The sequence below is a fragment of the Meleagris gallopavo genome, chromosome 1 (genome assembly GCF_000146605.3).
Source record: "Meleagris gallopavo isolate NT-WF06-2002-E0010 breed Aviagen turkey brand Nicholas breeding stock chromosome 1, Turkey_5.1, whole genome shotgun sequence".
In the NCBI taxonomy this organism is placed as follows: Eukaryota; Metazoa; Chordata; class Aves; order Galliformes; family Phasianidae; genus Meleagris; species Meleagris gallopavo.
The window spans coordinates 140,594,164-140,603,685 of NC_015011.2; the positions used below are offsets into that span (position 1 = coordinate 140,594,164).

General features: G+C 40.5%; 1 protein-coding gene across 1 annotated transcript in view; it reads left to right on the top strand.

Annotated features, from left to right (window-relative positions):
- The window catches only part of DOCK9 (dedicator of cytokinesis 9), a 115,785-nt gene that overhangs the window by 654 nt on the left and 105,609 nt on the right, over nucleotides 1–9,522 (top strand).

The window sequence follows — 9,522 nt, forward strand, 5'->3', positions numbered from 1 at the left end:
CTTCCCGTTGTTATTTTGTGCCTTTTGTTTCGCGAGGAACGGGGCAGTGTCCGAGATGCGGACGGAGGCCTCCTGCCGTCTTCCACCTGCGGGACGGCTGCGGCTCGCAGCTCGCCTCTTTCCCAGCGCTCTCGCGGCCGGGCGAATGGTGCAAAAGTCATTCTTTCCGTCCTAACGCCTCGCAATTAGAGCACTTTGTTGTTGTTGTCGCGTTTGGTGTCTCGCCTCGTGCGGAAGGATGGCAGGAATCAACTGAGCGTGCTGGGCGTCCCTCCTGCCTGCGCCGTGCTCGCTGCTGCACGGTTTGCTGCATTAATTTAACCTGAAGTGCTGAGCAAGGTTGGGCAGAGCTTCTCGTAGGGCTCTCCTTCGCGCTGTGCGTTTGTTCTCCGCGTGGTCCTGTTGTCTCCCTGTCCTACTGAACGTTTCAGTAAGCTCTGAACGCTGTGTAAGTAGAGAGATTTCGGTGCTGGGATGCCGGAAGCTGTTTTGCCTCGTTAATGCCAAGCGTGGTCTTTGCTTCTCTGTACTGGTTGTCAGAACATACGGCTTCTCCTCTCACGTGTACAGATCTAAGACAGGGCTGCGTGCTGCAGCTGTAATTTAAAGGCGTACTTTATGAAAATGATGGCTCTGGAATTAAATTCCTCTTTATATAACTGTGGTTTGAGGACTGTATAACACAGGTGTTAATAGGAACAGTTCACCGTCCGCCTGAGTGACAGCTTTTCACCAAACATGTGTACATGCACCGAACATCTACTTGACATTAACACTTCAACTCTTTCCTGGAGAGATAGGGATGAGGAGGGGAGCATGAAGGGGATTCAGGTATGAGGTATGTCACGATAGAAGTAAAGTTGCTCTCACAATACTCAGCAACCTTTACCTGCCTTCCCTCCCCCAGTAAAGCATCCCTTTTGCCTCCGTCCTTTGGATGTGTTTTCCTGAGTTCACTTATAATTGGTGTCATTGAGATGAGTTGGAAAACATTTTCCTCGTTCTTTTATTTCCTCAACTTGATCAAATACGTCAAGTGATGTTATTCATTAATATTCAAAGTATTTTTGCCACAGCAGATTATTCTGCAGAATTCTGAAGAGCTGAAAGAAGTGAAGCTAAGTGGAATACTGGCTCAGTCTTGCTTTGTAGAAGGTCTTCCCTCACTGTTTTTGAAAGCGAAACTAATGACTTACCAATCAGGACAAGTTTGTGATCCTTTTCTGTTAGCTTGGCATGCAGAGCAACATCCCTGTCTGTCTCAGCCTTGTGCTGAAGCTCACCCTCCTGTGCCAGCGATGTTGCCCCTGCTGTTACGTCCTCCCTGCTATCACACCCTTTACTTGATTACTGAATTCCTCCTCACGTGATGCTTAAATTGTGTAATAAAAGCCTACTGATCCCAACTGTTCCTTTATGAGTTAATTTTTGAATTTGCTGTAATTTTTTATAGGGCATTGTGATGTTTAGAATGAAATTGTACTTTTTTTTTCTTTGAAAAGGAGTTTAGGGTAGTCCCATTCTATACTTTAAATTATTAAAAATAAGAAATACTTACTTCTCTAAGTTGACTGGCTTCTGGGCTGACAGAATTCCTGGCTTTTATTATGAGAAAAGTTTCTTAGGCTGATGTGATAGACACGGGATTCTTAGCTGTATTGAAATGTTTGTGGAAGGTTCTATTCAGATCTGTTGCTTTAAAGACCCACTTTTTTTTTTTTTCTCTAATCTGCCTCACAAGCTCTTTGGTAGAGCACCCCCCAAGGATTTTCTGAACTGGGTTGTCTACTAAACATTGCTCAGCATTAGTAACTAATGTGATCTTACTGTCATCACTTGGTTCATGGACAAATTCTGAAGCTTTCCAATACTGTAAAAATACTGAAACTGTTTTCCCTTGGCTGGGCTTGCAGTGAGGGTTCTGGAGGTAGGAAGGAATGAATTCAAGCTTGCAGTTCATGGTGATCGTCTGCCCAGATGTGTACAACCAAATACTGCTTCAGATTGTACATCTCTGCAGCAGGATGTGCTGAGAAGTGACACAAGTCATGCCATTATTATTTGCAGTAGGAGACAGAAGATAATTGCTAATACTTGTAAAATTGTGTAGATTCTTGTCTTTTTATTGTAGCTTCTAGTTAACAAGCCCATCTGTTTTTGCCATCAAAAATGTCTGTCTTGCACTGTTTTAAATAAAAGGCATCTTCCATGTTTAAATGAGGCTTACCAGATAGCATTTCTGAAACATGCTTATCTTCTCCGCTGTATAAATGTTCCTAGAATCATATTCATGAAAGAGGATTGAAAACAGTGTTATCAGTATCATATTATAGTATGACATATCTTATATTTTCTTATTGCTTTTCATTGGAGCTGAACGTCAGCGAATTTCAGCCAATTGATAGACTATATAGCCTGACTGAATAGTAAGCAGATGTGGTTGGCCAAGCTAGTTTTAATCAGAATGAAACAAGCTATCTTGGCAACTTTTAAGATCTCATACATTCTTTTTCTTTGTTTTACTTTTCTGAACCAACAGGTATGGTTTAGTTGGCACAGTTGCAAATGTTATTATTTGTCTATCAACTTCTCATTGTCTATGGCACATAAGATATATATTGATTGTCTGGATTCTGTTTTTGCTATTTTCAGCACATTAGCATGCTTGCTTAACATGATTTTCTTGTACAATGCCACTGTTTTGACTAACTTATTTTGACTTACGCTGCGTGACTTCATGTTGGTGCCTTTGGCCATCCAAATACATCTGTGTTTCGGGAGGAGTATGAGGGTGAAAAGTCTGTTTCTAAAACTAGCAGTCTTATCAAGAGCAGATTTCAATGCAATTTTAGCCTTATGGTAACTGGCAGTGATCTCTTTAAGTGGTACTGTGTTACCTAAAACATGGTAGAGAAGTGGAGTTTGGTGTCTCATTCAGTGAAATGATAATGATAAATTATTGTAGTGACAAAGTAGGTGTTGTACCTTATCCTAAATTAACCTTCCATTTAAAGATGGATGAACAAGCAACTAGGAGAATGGTATGCCAGGTTGGCTCTTCTTTTGTCAAGTTAACAGTAAAATGCCCTTATCGTGTATGCAGATAACTAAAAGATCTACATGTACCAAATAACTTGGTAAATGTTTCCCCTATAGAAAAATCAACGTTATACACACTGGAGATATGGGGAAAATGGTATGAAATTTAAGCGATCCCCAGATCATCTTCTGCAGTTCTTCTTGACTTAATACAAAGTAGGTTTGAGTGTTTGAAGGCTGAAATAATCACTTTGGGGCTTTATATGTAACTTTAAGTACCGGGTAGAGGCCTTAAGTTCTAAAAGTCTTGCAGAAAGTCAGCTTCTCAGATGTAGAAGAAAGTCAGTATATCCTAAAAACAGTGCTTGGATCTCCAAAACAACGCTTGGATCAACAATCAGAGGAGGTTTGTTGTTGTTTGGTTGCTCTTTGTTTTAAGGAGGCTTATACTAGACTTGAACACAATTTCAACTCTGACTTCACAATCCTGATCTTTTCTACATTATTACTATGCTTTAACATGCTGCTTCTCCAAGAGCACTGTTACTTGGAGGATTGTGCAGTATTCATTTTGGCTTGGTATTTTTTGTCTGATTTGTGTATCCTTTCATATGTCCTGTACACAGAGAGGGTTTGTGTGCTTTTCTGCAGTGTTTGCTCTGTGTACGGTGAATGGAGTATTTGAAACCTCATCAATGGTGAGATTTTTAGCTGCAGTTGTGTAGAAAGAAGTAGTTCCCTCTTTCCTTAAAGCAAGCCAGCAACTGAGAAAGTGATATGGAATGCTGGAGGGATGCTGATACAGAGAGCAGGGACTGGAACAGTTGATGGATGCTGTAAAGGTGGAAACGTGGATAAAGCTTTGAGTTTGGAATGTGAAATTAAATACGTAACAATTTTGGAAGAAGTACTTTGTTATGAATGGGTGAGTGAAAGCAAAGAGATGAGAGCTGACACTGAGGATTTTCAAAGAAAAACAGTTGCTGGCTGTTCAGCATCATCCCAAGGCATCTCAGCCTGAAGGATCTGGATGTGAATTGTAGTGCTTAGTATCTGAACTGTTGAACTCTGGGGCGGAGGGTAGGAGGGGAAGATGATGCTCAAACCTGAATAGGTGGTTTTAGTTTATAGCATGCACCACTTACATTTCCTTAAGGAAATAAAAATTGGCAGAGTACGTGATCTTTGTGATAAATATGCTAATTTTACTTCAGCAAAGTGCTTGTGAAAACCTTTTCAATTGGATGCAAAGCAGTAGTAATGGAATGGTTGTTTCTGGCAAGTCTGGTACTGCTAAGAGGAGTTGTTGGGTATGAGACATTTTTGTGGTTGGGAAGATTCAGAGGCTGGGCTATAGCACTAAAGTTTCTATTAATAAATACCTTAGGACTTGCATAAATTTTAAATGTCAGTAAGCCTGTTCAGAAAGAAATTGTGAGGGGAAAAATTGTTGTATGAACAAAAATATAATTCAGTGGCAGCAGATCATTCTTGTTAGCTATGCCTGATTTCTTAATATTTTTTTTTCTAGAGTTTTTCCTAGCCCAGGGATAAGGATAATTGTTTGAGATAGGAGTAAATGCTTTAAAAACTGTTGTTTCTAATACAGCAAACATCAGGTGTACAGCAGTGGCAGATGGCTATGGTGGCAACAGCTCATGCAGGACAGAACACTACAGAGTTTTTCTTCTCCCCCTCCTACTAATGCCCCTAAAAGCCCAAGCAGGATCACATGTTTGTATCTCAATAGCAGTGTAACTTCTCACACCTGAAATAAAACTTGGGAATTCCACAGCTCTGATTATTTTTCCCCACGTTAAACATCTTATGCAGTAAACTTAAAACATTATGTCCAGCTTAAAGCCATGTGTTTGCTTATACTGCATTGTGACCTATGCCAATGTCTCAAAAAGGTCTATAATTGCTAGTTCTGAAAACTGCACCTTTAATATCAACTGTTTATTGTTACTGCACAGGTGTCATTGCCCAAATTACTGTTAGGTGTACATGGCTATTGAGGTGATTGATCACTTGCCTCTGAGTAGTGCCTGAGATTAGATAACCATCACCTGAATGCACTTGCATACGAAACTCAATTATTGGTGGATTTGACCACGACCATACCTGATATTGTGTTTTTGAAGTAGATTTAAGACTAATTCATGCAAAATTCACACACTTGCTTTAAAAAATAATAATAAAGAAAAGGTACTGGTAACTCATGGAAGCTAATAAGAGAGAATTGTTTTTCAGATAGCAGAAAGTTTGGGTGCATCGTTCTGAGAAATGCATTGCATGTATTGCTTTTACTTTGAATTTCTGTAAATACTGAGAGGGGGATTGGTGCTAGTGGCTCACTGTTGAGTGTCTCATCTTCATCACTGGGATCCAAGAAACTGAAATTTGTGATGGAGTTAGAAGAATTTACTTAATGTACTGATGTTGAAAATACGGCGTATAAAAAAATGTATGTAAATCCCTCTTTCTAGTATTTAGTTCTGGTTTTGAGGTCAAATGATCTTGGGTACATTACTTGATCTGGTATTGAAGGCAAAGCTCCATTTGAGAGAAGGATAAGACAGATTCATTCTTCTTTGTCTCTCCACGTTCCCCTTAGAGCATCTGTGGCCATCAAAAGCATTAATTATACAAAGCGTAAAATGCATAAAGCTGCAGAAGTAATCTATGTATTACACAATGCTCTTCTCATTGAAAGATTTTGGAAATAGCATCCCTAAAGATGAGAAGATACTCTAATTATTCCAAGCATGTAAACTTATCTGAGACCTTCATACAGAGGATAGGCAGGTGAGTGGGGGAAGGATTGCTTTCTGTCTTACTCCAAAGGCACTGGTGTATGTAGATGATTAAGTTTAAGACACTGTGAAATAATCTTAGGTCTTGTATCGTGAGAGTGCTGTGGGGTTTATTTTTTCCTGTAGAAGTACATCGAGTTATTCTGGTGAGAATGAAAGTGAGCATGTATTAACTCCAGAATAGAAATTTCCTGTACTATTAAAAACGAAACAAACAAATGGAAAAACAGTCTTAAGGGCCATGAAAACAATTTGCTTTGCTTCATGTGTGAAACAATGACCAGGATTTCATTGGTACAATGGACTGTGCTTGGGAAAATGGTATATGAAGCATCCAGAGGTGTTCAGAAAGTTGAGCAGAAGCTCTGAAGGGGGTTTTTATGAAGAAAACCTGCTTGGAGAGCAAACATTTGGTAAAAGAAATCCAACATCTGTAGCAGATACTGTTGCTGCTTGTTGAAAGAAATACCAGCTTTGCTGCAGACACATTAAGAAAAAAAAAACTCAATCTGACTGCAGGGGCGGGAAGTGGGATTCTTTGTGTAAAGATGAGTTAGCGAATCTGTTAGAGCACTTTGTCATCCCCTCCCCTCTGACTGATGATTCAGGTATGAAAGGAGGAATGGGAAATTAAGATTATTGTCTTTGTGCATTCTGCTGCTGGCTTCAAAGATTGCTGCCTGCCTTGGAGGCTCTGGCAGTTAAAGTGGGAAAAACTAGAAAGACGTGACTAAGAACCCTTGTGGGAAACTTTGTGGATCTCACACCTCAGACTGGTGAGACTAATGTGTTCCTACTTGGGCAGGGTTTGGACCAGGTGACTTCAGGCAGCCTGTTCCAACTTCAGCCATCTCGTGTCTCCGTTCTGTAAACTTATGCTTTATTTTAGGTGGTGCTGTCAACCTGATGCTACTGATGGGTATCCAGAGCAAAAAGAAGGCAGCAAGAAAGATAACTCCAGGGGCGTGGCGGGGAGCGATGCCATCTTTCTCTCACACTTTTGTGTACTTGGTCTAAGATGTTAGATTGCTTTTTAAGAACAAATTAACCTTAGCTCTGCGTCCCAAGGAACCAAGCAGATTGCAGACTGATTCAGATTGGTGTATGTGGTGGTGTCGGTATGTATCCAAACCTCAGCTGGAATTCTACTTCGAAGTCACTGGGCCCAGGCCAGCCTTTGGTTTGGGGCCTTCTCTGAAGGAGAGGAGAAAAAAAAAAAAAAAGCCATTTGTATTCCAGGACCAACTGGAATTTCTTTCTGCTCACCATCAGAAGGAAAGGATATCAGGTGGTTTAAGAGATAGATTTGTTATTTAGCCCTTTCAATATTGTTGTATCCAAAAAGAGCAGTTCTGGATAATTTTTCTGTCTGAGACAATATTGTTGATACCAGTAGTTTAAGGAATGTGAATTTCATAATTCTGAGAAAATCAAGGAAAAAAAAATTACTTTTTCTTTTTCTTCTCCATACTTGGTAGTACTCTGGAAAAGTTTCTTCTTCTAATAATCTTAGAAAAGAATACTACAAAATAAAAAATATGGGACAAAAACACCAGTAATACTAACACCCCATTCTTCCAAAGGTTTGAAACTTCAGGGATCAAGTTTGTGTATAAACAATGTTACAGTCCTTACCAGCTGAAATTAAATAGTCCCTTTTGTAGTTTCTTCTACTAAGAAACATAGTTATTCACACAGTGGGAGTATTGAGTGACTGGACATGGAGTTGTTGGAGGAGGGCCATGAAGATAATCAGAGGGCTGGAGCACCTCCCCTGTGAGGACAGGCTGAGAGAGCTGGGGCTCTTTAGTCTGGAGACGAGAAGGCTCTGAGGAGACCTTATAGATGCCTTCCAGTACCTGAAGGGGCCTACAGGAATCCTGGGGAGGGACTTCTTAGGTGGGCAAGTAATGTCAGGACAAGGGGAATATGGCTTTAAACTGGAAGAGAGTAGATATAGATTAAATATTAGGAAGACATTCTTTACTGTGAGGGTGGTGAGACAGTGAAACAGGTTGCCCAGCGAGGCTGTGGATGCCTCCCTCCCTGGAAGCATTCAAGGCCAGGCTGGATGGGGCTTTGAGCAACCTGGTGTAAAGGGAGATGTCCCTGCCTATAGCAGGGGGGTTGGAACTAGATGATGTTACAGGTCCCTTCCAACCCAAAGCATTCTCTGACATAGAATTAACTGAATAACCAAAATATATTTAAAATACCCTTCAGATTTAAGTTCAGTCACAACATTAACTGAGAATGAGTAATGCTGATTCAGAGCACCTAGAAGACAGGAAGGCATGTAATATAGAGCCATCATGTAAATAAATAACCCTTAGCTGCTGCTTTGTGTATTGTGGTTGCTTTTTGATACTGAGCTTAGCTGTGGATTTCAAAAGAGATAGCATGGTGACAGATGCTGCTCTAGCTTGGGAAATTTGAGTCACAAGCTAAACTGCTTTTACTACATTCAGTGCTCTGTGGTTGGGAAGGAGTTATTTTGTGAATTCAGAGTAGTTTGTTTTTACTGCTATAAAGTTAATCTTCCCACAAAGAGTGACTACGTGTATACTGAGCATGGTTAATGTTTTCATATTATTAAGTAGGGAAAGAATTTCAATATCTATTCACATCAGTGTGTAATGTCATTTATTACAATTTGTTTGTTATCATAGGGGAAATCCTAAGTGTAGTTGATTTCAGGGGCCTCGGGTTCAATACATGTGAACGTGTGGAAATGTAAGTTGTTGTCAGCTTGCATGTTCAGAGCCTGTGTTCATGTCAAGTTCTTAAGTGGTGAGGTGCTGGAACAGGTTGCTCAGAGAGGTTGTGGATGTCCCGTCCCTGGTGGTGTTCAAAGCCAGGTTGGATGGGGCCCTGGGCAGCCTGGTCTAGTATTAAATGGGGAGGTGAGTGGCCCTGCATGTGGCAGGGGCGTTGGAGATTCATGATCCTTGAGGTCCCTTCCAACCCTGGCCATTCTGTGTGATGTGCTTATGCTTTGACATTGCTCCAAAGAAAGAGTTCAGTGGGAGAAAGGGATAGTGAGATAGCTCTTTGTCTCAACAGATTTGTGAAGAAATTTGAAGTTAAATACTAGCATTGTGGGCTTAAAACAAAGTAATTAAAAAGGCTATGTTTTTGAAATGTTTGAAAGGTACTCATCCAACTTCCAGTTCGAAGGAATTGCCTGTACCCAATGCAGTGATGTTAAGTGGTGCTTCCGACCTCATTCTGTTAAGCACATTTGCACCTTCTTGCACTGACTTGCACTAGTACTTTTGCAACTGATTCAGCAGGTGATTTAGCTGGAAGTCATTATTGTATGTTTGCCATTAAGAGTGTTCAAGGAGCTTCACCCTTAGTGTTTGCTAGTCCAAAGGGGATCTTGACTTCTTGGTGAACGTCTGATTTGAGTCAGTCTAAAAACAGCATTCAGGTTAATGAAGAGACACATTTGATAATTATTTGGAGGGTGCTATTCCAGTTTCCTTCAAAATTCTCTTGGGTGTCTTGCTTGCCTGGCCTGTTATTACCATGGAGTTATTTGCCTGGTATTGGGCATGGCCTCAGATGGCCCAAGAACGTTATGTACGAACTTCTTCCTGGCTGTAGCATACAGCATGATCCAGAGGTTTTCTCTTATGAAATGTGAGGTTTCTAATAGGTAAAA